General features: G+C 44.0%; 1 protein-coding gene and 1 pseudogene across 1 annotated transcript in view; one reads left to right on the top strand and one right to left on the bottom strand.

Annotated features, from left to right (window-relative positions):
* IGFBP7 (insulin like growth factor binding protein 7) overlaps positions 1-14,858 on the bottom strand; it is a 75,944-nt gene that overhangs the window by 34,725 nt on the left and 26,361 nt on the right. The window lies entirely within an intron of this gene.
* Positions 463-1,179, top strand: LOC131758727 (protein FAM3C-like; annotated as a pseudogene).

The raw sequence follows: 14,858 nt of genomic DNA, 5'->3' as shown, positions 1-14,858 counted from the left end.
AGCAATGAGCTAATGCCCAGATAAGAGGAGCCTAGTAATGCATCAGTAATGGCAGAGAAAAATAAGGAGACTGAAATACTTTCTATCCGTTAATACATGATTGGGGTCAAAAGTGAAGAACAGGGCTTCCCTGGTGGCGCAGTTGTTAAGAATCTGCCTGCCAGTGCAGGGGACGTGGGTTCGAGCCCTGGTCTGGGAAGATTCCACATGCCACGGAGCAACTAAGCCCGTGCGCCACACCTACTGAGCCCACACACCACAACTACTGAAGCCCACGTGCCTAGAGCCTGTGCTCCACGACAAGAGAAGCCACCGCAAGGAGAAGCCCACGCATTGGGGAGGAGCCGGAGGAGCGAGCGGGAGGCGGCAGTGGCTCCTGTGAGCCTCCTGCAAGGCTGACTGCAGGGAGGCCAGAAAGGGGGCGCACGAGGCAGAGAGGCAGGCAGGAGGCCAGAGCTTATGTAATGAAAAGTGCCACGGGCTGAAAAACCAAACATGAGGGTAGCAGGTGCTGCAAAGTTGGTGGTAGCTGTGGCAGTATTTTTTACTGACATTCTATGTTATTTCTCAAGCATTTGAAATAAAAATGGATGTGAGTTTAGGAAATCTATTTGCAAGGTCAGCAATGGACGCAGTTGCACGTTCCACAAAACCTCCCAGATATAAATGTGGGATCTCAAAAGCTTTCCCTGAGAAGCATTTTGCTTTTAAAATGGCAAGTGGAGCAGCCAATGTGGTAGGACCCAAAATCTGCCTGGAGGATAATGTTTTAATGAGTGGTGTTAAGAATAATGTCGGAAGAGGAATCGATGTTGCCTAGGTAAATGGAAAAACAGGAGATCTAATAGACACCAGATATTTTGACATGTGGGGAAGAAATGTGGCCTCATTTAATGAGTTTCTGAAGGCCATACAAGATGGAACAATAGTCTTAATGGGAACATATGATGATGGAGCAACCAAACTCAACGATGAGGCCTGGCAGCTCATTGCTGAATTGGGGAGTACATCTATTACTCATCTTGGTTTTAGAGACAACTGTGTCCTCTGTGGTGGAAAAGGCATTAAGACAAAAAGCCCTTTGAACAGCACATAAAGAACAATAAGGACACAAGCAAATATGAAGGATGGCCCGAAGTTGTAGAAAAGGAAGGATGCATTGCCCAGAAGCAAGACTGATGTGGAGAAAATTGAAGAGAGCTCACTTTCAGTTGCTAATGGGAAAGCCCTAATGGAAAAACTACATGTAAATATTTTAAGAGCATGCAGCCATGTCCCTGCGTGCATGACCATTATCTCTTTTGGTATCAGGATTATTTATTGCTAAGGTAAATAGACATCTCTGTAAATAGTCATCATAATGAGCAAATCACTGAACCATTTCTAAGCACATGTCCCTAATGGTACAATGTTCAGACTGTGAAGATAATGGCATCTTTTAATTCTAAAACCATTACCCAATGGATAACTGAACAGATTTGAAAAATATATCGATATATATATATATATACTAGTCACTGTGAAAATCTATCATGGAATAATACGGATTTTAGGGAGGAGACTTTTATATATATACATATATATATGTATATATATATATATATATACATATATATAACCTTTTGATGATAGTATCTTTTAAATTAAAAAGATATTGGGCTAGTTTTGTGTGTAATGTTACTTTACAGTCTGACTCCCCTGTTCTATTTCCTTTCTTAGTCTTTCTCTTCCCTTCCCAAGAAACCTAGAAATAAAATATGAAGACTTATATCCAATATGTGAAAAGCACAACAGAATTATTTGTTTAATGTACACAGTAAAAAGTAAATGCATAAATGTAGGTGGCATCAGGGCTGTAGCTTGCTGGATTTTGTGTTAACAGTGTGCATAAGTTGATTTTGTATAAGCTATTTAGAGTAAGACAGCAGGGGGCAACTAACTTCACAGAGCTGAGGAACCAGGTCAGTCCCTTCCCCAGCCTTGGTAGGTCATTCAGGACAGCATGTCAGTATAGTTAGAGCAATACTGGCCTAAGTTTTCCTTATTTAAGTGTCATCAGCATTGACCAAATGGTTTGCAAAGAGGCATGCTTTAATGTCACAATAATTTTGGACTGTAAACCAAGAAATTATGTATTTACTTTCATCTAACTTCATAATAGTAATTTTTGCCTGAAAAGATGATGACATATTTAGAAAAGTCCTAATTACTTATTGGGACTGATAACGTTTAAAAATAATTTTATTTGACACACAATGACTTTATACCCAACTCTACATAAAAATATAAGAGATCTAACTTCAGATGTTCACAAAATGACTCAAGTTTTAAAAATATTTTTAGGGCATTAAATATCTGTTGTGTGTGAAGTGTCTTAAACTGGAACATAAAAAATGTAACGATCAGGGCTTCCCTGGTGGCGCAGCGGTTGAGAATCCGCCTGCCGATGCAGGGGACGCGGGTTCGTGCCCCGGTCCGGGAAGATCCCACATGCCGCAGAGCGGCTGGGCCCGTGAGCCATGGCCGCTGGGCCTGCGCGTCCGGAGCCTGTGCTCTGCAACGGGAGAGGCCACAGCAGTGAGAGGCCCGCGTACCGCAAAAAAAGGAAAAAAAAAAAAAAGAAATAAATGTTTAAGCAAAAATGAAAATCAAGTAGATACTCATTTCATGTTTTTTTTTTAACATCTTTGTTGGAGGTTAATTGCTTTACAATGTTGTTAGTTTCTGCTGTACGACAAAGTGAATCAGCTGTACATATACATATATCCCCATATCCCCTCCCTCTTTCATCTCCCTCCCACCCTCCCTATCCCACCCCTCTAGGTGGTCACAAAGCACGGAGCTGATCTCCCTGTGCTATGCGGCTGCTTCCCACTAGCTATCTATTTTACTTTTGGTAGTGTATATATGTCCATGCCACTCTCTCACTTCACCCCAGCTTACCCTTCCCCCTCCCCGTGTCCTCAAGTCCATTCTCTACGTCTGTGTCTTTATTCCTGTCCTGCCCCTCATTTCACGTTTGACAGAGCTTTTTCTATCTTTGTTTCCCCTATCCTGTCCCCCACTCCCAAATCTGACTATATTCCACAGATTCTGTTTATCTATGCATTTCCATTATGGCTAACAGATAAAAATAAGCGCATTTCCCGCTGAAAATCACATTTAACAAATCCCTTTGGGGGACAGAAAGAAGTGCACACCATTGAAAAAGACTAGTTTGTAGGAAGCAGAAGTCAGGCCCCAATCACTCCTTTGCATTAAGCTCTAGTTAAAATGAGGTGGGCGCCACAGGCCACATTTATAACGATCGAAGTTTCTCAATCTCTGACTGTGGGCCTGAACCTCTATGAGACCATAATCAGTCTCAAAAACATGCAAAATGAACCACTAAAAGTTTAAATAAGAATGCTTCTCTTCTGAATGCCTCAGACCCCTTGAGCCGGCTCACAGATTTGGGGGAGGAGTAATGAGCAACGAACACAGGGGGGCCTCAGTGTATTCTTCTATTTGGTTAAGATTGATTCCTCCTGAAAAACAAATGTGATCGATCTTGAAGATCAATGCTGAACAGTTCAACACAATGTATTAAAGAATGTATTGAAACAAAACTGCTAATTAAAAAGGCCAATTTTTCTGCAGATGGGCTCTCCCTGCACGTGTTCGTTTTTCACTACATGCTATTTCTTCTGTTCTAAACATACCAGGCTCACCTAGTTAAGGAAGCCCCTCAGTCCTTGTGCATGTGGCAGTGGTGAAACCTAGCTGGAGGAAGTGTGTGAATCAGTACAAGGTGCAGCAGGAGTGTATTTTGGTCAAAAGTGATGCTCATTAATACACAACTCTAGGTCCTACTGAAGGCACCTACTGAAGGCATTTCTTATATCTCTGGGGTATGAAACACTAGCTTGGAACTTTCAAAGAATGTTCCTCTTTCTTGCTCTAGCCTTTGGAAAGCCTCTTCTAATCAAACACTATATTCCATGCTGCTATTGAGTACATATATGTCTCATCAAATCAGGCGAGTTCTGTGTGGGTAAGGAGAGGAGGACCAGTAAGTAGGAGACCTACTGGGGCTGTTACATTTAGCAGGCCTATTTCCTTCCTCCCTCTGTGCTAACAAACAAATGTTCGCTTCCAGTCTGGCACTGTCCCCAGTTCTTTTTTTTTTTTTTGCGGTACGCGGGCCTCTCACTGCTGTGGCCTCTCCCGTTGCGGAGCACAGGCTCCGGACGCGCAGGCTCAGCAGCCATGGCTCACGGGCCCAGCCGCTCCGCGGCATGTGGGATCCTCCCAGACTGGGGCACAAACCCGTGTCCCCTGCATCGGCAGGTGGACTCTCAACCACGTCGCCACCCGGGAAGCCCCCTGTCCCCGGTTCTTGATCATTCAGGCTTAGACTAAGCAACCCCAGATTCCAACACTGGCGGGTTCCAACACACACAAGATAAGACAGCTTCCCTTGGTTTTTCCTGGGTGGTCACTCAGTGGGCAGGAACCTCTAACAGCACACACTGGGCCATCACCCCGGCCCACAGTCCTGGCTCCCAGCCTAGCAAAGGGGGCTGAGCTGGGTCAATATCATGACAGGTGTTGCGCATACTGTCCTCCCGCAATATCTGCAGGGGTTTGGATCCAGGAGTACTCACGGATACCAAAATCCACAGATGCTCAAGTTCCTTATATAGAATGGTGCAGTGAGATGAATACAGTCAGCTGTCTGTATACTGAGGATGCAAAACCCATGGATTTGGAGGGCCGACTGTACTTGGCGTGGGGGAATATCTGGGGACTCAGGAAGGCAGGTCCACAGTGGCTTTCAGAACTTTGAGCCTGGTTTCCCTGGTGGCGCAGTGGCTGAGAGTCCGCCTGCCGATGCAGGGGACGAGGGTTCGTGCCCCGGTCCGGGAAGATCCCACATGCCGCGGAGCGGCTGGGCCCGTGAGCCATGGCCGCTGAGCCTGCGCGTCCGGAGCCTGTGCTCCGCAACAGGAAAGGCCACAACAGTGAGAGGCCCGAGTACCACACACAAAAACAAAAAAACAAAAAAAACAAAACCTTGAGCCTGCTTAAGAGGTCTTGTCTTTAACAGCTTTTCTCTGCGGATTGTGAACCCTTGCTGCGGGAAGGGAGGTGGTTATAACGAAAGCCAGAACTGCCTGAGAACTAGCGTCTCTGGATCAGAAGGGGCAATAAGATGGGCCTTCTGAGTAGCCCCATGAGCTTGCACGGCTGCGCAGGAACTGGCCAGGCTTGGAGTCAGTCAGGATAAGACATCACACTCATCATCACCACCTCCAGCTTGCCCCACCATCACTGCCCATTTGTGGAGAACTTTCTAAAGTGTGTTATCTTACCTGACCCACAACATAGAGCGGTGGAGTTGGTTGAGAGCCTCTGTGACCCCCTAATGCACAGAGATGAGGAAACACAGTGTGTGTGTTTGGGGGGGGGGCGGGTACTTAGTAACCTGCCCAAGGCCAGCGAATCACACAGCGGTTCCTGGTCTGAGCACACAGATCTCCAAACTGCATTTTCTTTGGAAAACGCACCTCTAACACAGAACTAAACCATTTATTGTTTCTGCCCGTCCCTCCCTCTCTCCTACCTGCCTCGGAAGGTATTAAAAGGTGAAAGTGAGCCATCGTTGGCAACTGGGTTCTGCTTGTCAATCAGGCAAGCCGAAAAGCACTACATGCTTCTTTCATTTACATCTGTCACTATGCAGGATGCTCCAGTTTCCTCTTCAACCTTACTTCAGCGGCTTAATGTCACTCCTGCCAAAATGCTCCATTCCTTTCCCTTTATCTCTTGATAAAGGAGGAGGCCCTCCTTTCATACCACCATTTGCTTGCTGCCTTATTTATACCATTCTAATAACTGAGCCCTCTTTGTTTTTTTTTTGTTTGTTTGTTTGTTTTTTGCGGTACGCGGGCCTCTCACTGTCGTGGCCTCTCCCGTTGCGGAGCACAGGCTCCGGACGCACAGGCTCAGTGGCCATGGCTCACGGGCCCAGCCGCTCCGCGGCACGTGGGATCTTCCCGGACCGGGGCACGAACCCGTGTCCTCTGCATCGGCAGGCGGACTCTCAACCACTCGCCACCAGGGAAGCCCGAGCCCTCATTTAAAAAAAAAAAAAAAAAAAAAAAACACCTTTTCAGACAGCTTGCTTCAAGTCTTTCAATTAAATGAAAAAAGATGCAGCTCCTTAAAAAAAAAAAAAAAAAAAAAAAAGTCACCAGAACCCACGTATTTCCACACTTCAGGAACTTGTACTTCATTTGGTATACTCTGTGTTGAAACAATATAGCATTATCTACGTTGAACGCACTAGAAGCCCTCCGGGTAGCTTTTTTGTATGAGAGACATTAAATCTGGTTGGAACTCAACAAGAAACAGTGTCATATGGGAAATCCTTGCCTGTTGGACCCTTGACTGTGATCACATTTCAAAGCCCAGTGCTGTGCTAAAGGGCATCTTTCTTTAAAAATAAAGCAATCCTATTAGTCAGATCCTTCTCTGCACACCATAGCTTTGAAGGAATTTGATAGTTTGCAAATTCAAAGTTGAAAATTAAAAACCCACGAATAAGACTCGAATCCACTTATTCATGGTAAAATGAATATAGCTTTGAAAAGTCTACCCTCATTAGGATCATTTCAATGTGATCTGTGATCTGGAGTGAGTCTGTTTAACTAGGCTCTTGCTACGGAAAGAGACCCATTTTCTAAAATAAGTCCTGTCTTCAAAGGACTCAGGAGATACCACAGAATAGTATTAAATGAAGTGCAATTCTTTTTCAAGAATGTTTCATTGTTTTCTTAATCAGTGTTATTTTTATTTTGCCAGATTTAGAGTACCTCTTCCCCTTCTCCCTCAAATGCATTAAAATAAACCCTGGCCCCTGCTGGAGTGATCAAAGCTTCCCAATTCACAGAGGAATGTCCCTTCCTCCAAGCCTGGGGAGGTTTCCTAACTAATGAACTAGAACACTGTCAGATGTCTGGTTGCCAAGTAATATATTAAAGTGCTTTTCTAATGAGGTTTCTGCAAGGTAACTATAAAACCATAAAAAGCACATTAACCTTTAGTAAAGCAAAAACATTTTAAAAAAATAACCAAATGCCTTTAAAGAAAAGAAGAGTTCAACACAGCAGTTAAAAAGCTGCAGAGAATTTGACAAGTGGAAAAATAAAGCCCAACAATTTCACATCTGAGAAAAAGGGTGGACACAAAGCAGAGCAAGGTAGGGGTTAGATCAAAAGGAGCCACCTGAAGATCTCAGTATGTGACTTTAAACATCTCCCTTTCCATGCACCCGTGTCTATTTGTAACATGAATCTGTGATAAACATAGCTACAAATGCCCCCTCTTATGAAAAGGAACAGCTCTTCATTTTTAGAACCTGTGCCTGAGAATTTAGGACACACAGATCTTGACTATCAAGGATCTTTTTATTAGAACCAACATGGGGAACGCTCCCTTGAAATACAAACAAAAGCAATGACACGGAGCCTCTACCGGACCACTCTGAAACAGTTTGGGGAAATCCTTCGGTTGGCTTCCGCTTATCCCCCTGCCTTTATTATTTAACCATGGAGTCTACCATGACATCAATGAGGCTAGGTGGCTGGAGGCCATCTGTCTGGGTCTGCATTTGTGTGACCCTGCGGCTGCAGTGTGTTCTGTATTGATCTGGTCAGTCCTGCAGCCCTGGATCTTGTTCAAACTTTTAAGGGTGGAAACCACCCATCAAAGACTGGTGTGGGGTCTGCAAACCAACACAGAAGGTGATGTGGGTGTTTAGCTTAAAGAAGAGATGCCTGGGGTGGGGGACTACCTGTTAAGTATCTTCTAACATCTGAAGGGATGCCATGTCAGGGAATGAGAAGTCTTCATTTTACCTACTCCCAAAGGAAGTACTAAGATCAAAGACACAACGCGTACTTAGTAAAGTCAAGGTAACAAAGCGTTTGTCAGCAGTTAAAGATCTCTAACCATTTAAAATGCATTCATGCATGGATGAGCAATGGCTGAGAGTTGTCAGGGGTGAGTTCTTCGTTTTATTCCCAATTTCAATCAAATCCAATCAAACGATGGATTGATTCCAAAGGAAAATTTTTTATTATTTAATATTATCATTTCTTTTAAATAGCTAACCAAGAACTAGGAAATGATTTACTCAAGATTAATAGAATTAAAGTAGTTTTCAAAATATGGTGCCTGGATTTATACAGAACAAAACAAAATAAGGCATGTATTCATGGGTATTAAATATTTGCTTCAATAGGACCATAGAACAAAATAAATCAGTCCTCTCTTTGCAGAAGTTCTCCAAGGAAAGCACACTTTAAAAAGTCAAATAGGGACTTCCCTGGTGGTGCATTGGTTAAGAATCTGCCTGCCCATGCAGGGGATACAGGTTTGAGCCCTGGTCCAGGAAGATCCCACATGCTGCGGAGCAACTAAGCCCATGCGCCACAACTACTGAGCCTGTGCTCTACAGCCTGCAAGCCACAACTACTGAGCCTGTGTGCCACAACTACTGAAGCCCGTGCACCTAGAGCCCGCGCTCCGCAACAAGAGAAGCCCGCGCACTGCAACCAAGAGTAGCCCCCGCTCGCCACAACTAGAGAAAGCCAGCGTGCAGCAACAAAGACCCAATGCAACCAAAAATAAATATAAAGTAATAAATAAATGTATAAAAAAAGGTAAAATAATTGACAGAACAATGACCCTGGCACTCCCAGTCAAATGCACGTGCTGGGATGCAGCCTTCAGTTGAAATCTGTCCTGAAGCTTTTAGTCTTCAGGAATGTGATAGAAAATGGAAAGCAAAGGGAACAGAACTGCTGTGTTGTGAACATAATCTCTGGATTCAGACAGATCTAGGTGACGTTGAGTAAGTCACCTAACATTTTGAGCCTCAGTTTTCTCATTGATAAAAATAGGGTAATAATAAGTACCAGGGCCCCATGGGATTGTTAGGATGCATGCACAGGGCTTCCCATGCTGTCTGGCACACAGTGAATACTCAATAAACGATCACTGTTATTTATGATTTCAAGTTAATTATTTTAAAGTGGAATAGGATTTGTTTTCCTGGTTAAGGAGGAAGCTGGACCCAATGACTCTCATAGTTTCTAACCACCATATACTCTATTATCCTATTTCATGCTAATTGTTTCCCCTCTCAACTCAGTGCTGCCCCTCACCTCCCCAACCAATGGCCATTCACAACTACAGCTACGCCTATTCACTGACTGCTCACCATGGGCATTCAGGTGTGTAACTAATTTAACCCCGTCAACCACTCGGTGAGGTTGGGGCTGCCTCCCATTTCACAAGAGGAGACACCTGAGGCACAGGAAAGCTGAATGATTTGCCTAAAGTCGGGAGGCTTATAAATGGTAGAGCTGGGATTCAAAACCAGGCAATTTGGTTGTAGAACCCAGGCTCCTAACCACTATCCCATATTACCTTCCAGGTAACCTAAAATGCTGCCTCGACATATCAGCTAACCAATGTGTAGTCAACTACCTGCTGCAGCTGATGAACAAGTGGTACAAGAGCCAGTGTTTGCCTTCAGTCTCCTCGGTCTTCGCCACAGATCTTCTAGCATTACATTCCAGAGCTTTATTCCTAATCACCAAGTTCTCTCCCTCCCCACAAAACACCCTGACACCCTGACCCTTGATGGGCCAGTGAAATAAATATGCATTTCCATTCACTTGTGGGTTTAGGTTTTTTTTTTTTTTTTTTTTCCAAAAAATGGCTCTACCAAGTTCCTCTGATCTTTGCTAGTGATACAGACCAGGTCCCTGGAGGGCTGGCTAATCCTGAGCTTACAGAGCCCTGAGCACAGTCAGGCATTTCAGAAATGCACTTGGATGATGCGGAGGTGGTTTCTCTAACAACAGAAAGCTCCCCAAAAAGCTGTTAGGACTCGAGAGGCCCAGCTCCACCACCAACGCCTGTGGCCCGGGAGCTGCCACCAGGGTGGAGCTGGCTCCCGCCCACAGGGTCCCCAAGCCTCCTGGGCTCAACTCAGGCCTCCTGCTGCAGTTGGTCGTTCCTTCTTGTTCCACATGTTTCCTCTAGCACCGATGGCTAACGCCCTCTCTTTAGGGTGAGAAAAATGACCTTGCTGTCCATGCAAGTAGGGACCCACTCATTCCATCTACAAGAGCTGCACACAGCTACTTGGTTCAACTCAAGAGCATCCTCTCTGCTGCCTTCTCGTCACTTTTTCAAACAAGGTATTACAGTGCCTTGTAATTTCCTTTTTTCTCTTAAAACCAAAACAAATTGCAGGTGATTCCTTGCAATTCGTGTTGCAAAAATTCACATTCTGCTGTACTTCATTAGTAAAAGCTCTTCCGTCCCCACCTTTTGACACTGCTCTATGAGATGCAAATAGAACCATTTCAGTTTTCCAGTTGAACAGCCAGGAAAAAGAAAAAAGAAATAAAAAGGAGCAGCACCCTGCTTATCTCCATGTTACACATTAACATGGTCCTCCTTTGCAGAGGTTCTTCAAGGTAAGCACACTTTAAAAAGTCAAATAATTGACAGAATAATTACCTTAAGCACTCTAAGGTCAATGCAAATGCTGGGGTGCAGCCTCCAGCTGAATTCTGTACCAAAGCTTCGATCCTCAGGAATGTAATAGAAAATGGAATGCAAAGGGAAAGGAATTTCCAAATTTCTCCACTAAGATGTCATCAGAAAAAATAATAGAGCTCAAGGGAAAGAAAGCCCACAAGTCATCTCCTGCCCAGCGATCTCTCGCCTGCTGAAACCTATCACTTTTGCTTTGCTCTCTCGCTCTTGTGCTATTGGTCTCATTAATAATAGTAATCGCTAATAATAGAAATTACTACTATCCTTACCATAACCTCTAATACTGCCTCTACCACCACATACTGAGCTTATTATATTCCAGGCACGGCGCAGGTTCTCTCATGTTATTTCAGGTAACTCTCACAGGAATCCAATGAGGTGTTTATGCTTATTAGCCCCATTTTCAGATGAGAAATCAGAGGCTCTGAGAGGTTAAATACCTTGCACAGAGAGTATCCGTAGCAAGGCCAGGATTCTATGGTACGTTTAACTCCAGAACTTTCATCCTGATCATGATTCCCAGTTTTCTGAGTAATGGCCCATTGACATGGCCCATTCCATCCCCCCAGAGCCCACCATAGGGCTTGGAGGGCACTTGAATGTATGAATTAATGAATGACTACATGAAGAAACAAATCAACAAACAAGTGGATGTGCTTTCTGAAGACTAGCTTTTTTTTTTTTTTTTTTTTGCGGTACACGGGCCTCTCACTGTTGTGGCCTCTCCCGTTGCGGAGCACAGGCTCCGGACGCGCAGGCTCAGCGGCCATGGCTCACGGGCCCAGCCGCTCCGCGGCATGTGGGATCTTCCTGGACCGGGGCACAAACCCGTGTTCCCTGCATTGGCAGGCAGACGCTCAACCACTGCGCCACCAGGGAAGCCCCTGAAGACTAGCTTTTTAAAGTAAAGTTCTCTCTCATGTCTAAAATGGAGTATGGGAATACTCCATGACTCCATACTCATGACTTCAAAATGAGAACTTTTCTCCACCTGCTTAAAACTCAACAGGGAGTAATTGACACAATTGCATTCTACCTACATTGGTCCTCAGTGCTCCGGCCCACAGAGGTAATGGCTGAAATAACTGAAGCTGATATATTCAAAAGAACTTTGATTTCAGATACATGAAGGGTTTCTCTAAAGTTGGCATCAACCTCTCTTCTTCCAATACTGAATCCCCCTCCTCCCATTTAGAGGGAGCTTGCTGAGTGACATTTATTCTTCTTGCTTTTTATTTAGTACTGGGGAGACAGAATGCCAGTCTTTACCCACATTTCCTTCCCTCAACACACACGCATCCAGAAAATGTAAGGAGACAAACCAAACAGCCCAGGGGCAGGGAAGTGCTCGAGACATTGTATCCGCCGACCAGTGAAAGAGCTTTGGGTCACAGAAACTATGCTGCTTTCTTTTCCCTGTGAAGGGGACATCTATGCTGGCTCTCTGCTCTTCAATCTCTCTTCCCTGTCCTGGGCCAACGCCCCAGAATTCCTCGGGTGGGCTGAGGATGCTGAGAAGTGCCATCTGGACCAACTCACCTTTCCTCCCCCAGAAGTCAACGCCCATTTCCTCTACAGAGCTTCCCCCTTTTGTCAGCATAGGAAGGGAGCATCCCAACTGGGTACTTAAATTTTGCCTTGAGGGCATATGTTTTGGAGCACTCCTGGCCTGAGGGTGGGAAACAGGGAAACCGGCCCTAATTGCCCTGCTTAGCTCTAAACTTGCTTGGTAATCACTTTGGAATTGCTGGATCTTCACCTTTTCCATCTCTCTTCTCTTTTGGCAAGCACCCAGCTATGGGTCCTAAGTATGAAAGCCTGTCAGAGTATTAAAAATGGTTGCTGCTAAAATGCTTAAGAATTATGGAAGGAGGAAGCTGATGTTTAGATTTATTCCCCTCTACTCCCTCCCACTCACACCACAGACTGCACAGTTTCCCCTCAGAAAGGAAAACATTCTTGACCTCTGTTTAAACGTTTATCAGAAGTTGTCTGGACTTGCAGAATCTGAAGTCACATTCAGTATTAGTCACATCCTTCTCTGTGTGTGGTGTAACCCTCCTATCAGGCCAGGAGGAATGCCTGGACTTTGTACAGAAACCATTTGGTGCTAGGAGCATCCACTACCACCCAGGGATTTTCACTTAGCCCAAACACAGGCAGAAGCTGAGCAAAGAAGTTGAGCTTCCTGATGGCTGCAGGGCTTCAGTTTTGAATAGGTACAAAAAAAAAAAATCCTCTTAGCTCTGTGGGTCCTGTGGGGTTTTGATTTTAAAACAAGGCTCTAGCATGGAGCCTGGAACCAGTGGAGGTTCTAGGTCCTCAGCACAAAATGAGGGTCATTCAGAGTTTTATCCTTGCTCCGGAACACTCCTACTTTGGAGTAGGAAGGCAAATAGCTTTGCCTTCTTGGGCCTTTGATATTGATAAATTAGTTTATGCTTCAGAAGTTCTGTAAGTAGTACATATCTAACAGACCTTGTATCAATGCATGAAAGGCACTGTATATAGACTCGACTAGGTGATGCTGGTGTGTGTCTGAGAGGAAGGTATGACTAAGGCAATAGAAAGTGTGTGGTCTGGCAGGTGGGATAAGTGGGTTTTGGTATCACTCTCACCACAGGCAGGATACACATTCCACTCGTCCTCAGCTTTTTCATCTTTAAAATGGGAAGTTTGAAGCAATCATCTAGGAGGTCCTTTGAGGGCCGAGAATAATTTCTGATATTTTTTTCTCTAATATCTGAAGCTGAGGAAATAGGCATAAGCTTCAGCCCAAAGGACATGAGTCATAATAAGAAAGACTTTCCTGGGCTTTCCTGGTGGTGCAGTGGTTGGGAGTCCGCCTGCCGATGCAGGGGACGCGGGTTCGTGCCCCGGTCCGGGAAGATCCCACATGCCGTGGAGCGGCTGGGCCCGTGAGCCATGGCCGCTGAGCCTGCACTTCCGGAGCCTGTGCTCCACATCGGGAGAGGCCACAGCAGTGAGAGGCCCGCGTACTGCAAAAAAAAAAAAAAAAAAAAAAAAAAAAAAAAAGACTTTCCTGAGAGTAACCCTGAGTTTGCAAAGGACACTCTGGAATTTTCCCTTCTAGACCAGTGTGGGTCTTAAACTGTGGTCCAAGAAAACTCTTCCAGGACTGGTGTTTTGGAGCTGTCAAGTTTGAAATCTCATAGACTGGGATGATACAGGATGTGGGCATTGGATGGTTATGGTGAACTAAAATATCACTTGAGAATCATTCTAGATCTATGAGTCTACACTCGAAATCTAATTAAGATTTTTGGTAATTAAAAGAAGGGAAAGAAAATTTCCCTTCACAAATTTAGCAGCTTTTATCATGTTACACAGGGATCACCAACGCTGTAATGGTACAGTATTTTTTCAAAAATTTTTGTTGGTATTTTAAAAAAATACAAAAGTGCATGCTCATCAACATCATTTATGATAAAGTCTCAACAAAGTGGGTATAGAGGGAACATACCTCAACATAATAAAGGCCATATATGATAAGCTCACAGCTAACATACTCAACAGTGAAAAGCTGAAAGCTTTTCCTCTAAGATGATAAACCAGATGAAAATGCCCACTCTTGCCACTTTTACTCAACATAGTATTCGTAGTCCTAGCCAGAGCAATTAGTCAAGCATCCAAATCAGAAAGGAGGAAGTAAAGCTGTCATTATTTGCAGATGACATAATGTTATATATAGAAAACCTAAAGACTCCACCAAAAAACTGTTAGAACTAGTAGACAAATTCAGTAAAGTTGCAGGATACAAAATAAATATACAAAAATCGGTTGCATTTCTATATGCCAACAGTGAACTATCAGAAAGAGAAACTAAGAAAAGCAGTCCCATTTACAACAGCATCGAAAAGAACAAAATTCTTAGGAATATATTTAACCAAGGAGGTGAAAGATCTGTACACTAAAAACTATAAGACACTGATGAAAGGAAATGAAGAAAATACAAATAAATAGAACGATATCCCTTGGTCATGGATTAGAAGAATTAATATTGTTAAAATGTCCATACTACCCGAAACAATGTACAGATTCAGTGTAATCCCTATCAAAATGGTGTTTCTCATAGAAATAGAGAAAACAATCCTAAAAGTTGTATGGAACCACAAAACAGCCTGAATAGCCAAAGCAATCTTGACAAAGAAGAAAAAAACTGGAGGCATAATGTGTTCTGATTTCAAACTATATTACAAAGCTGTAGTAATCCAAAC

The sequence above is a fragment of the Kogia breviceps genome, chromosome 6 (assembly GCF_026419965.1).
Source record: "Kogia breviceps isolate mKogBre1 chromosome 6, mKogBre1 haplotype 1, whole genome shotgun sequence".
Lineage (NCBI taxonomy): Eukaryota > Metazoa > Chordata > Mammalia > Artiodactyla > Physeteridae > Kogia > Kogia breviceps.
This window is presented reverse-complemented; position numbering and strand designations above follow the sequence as displayed.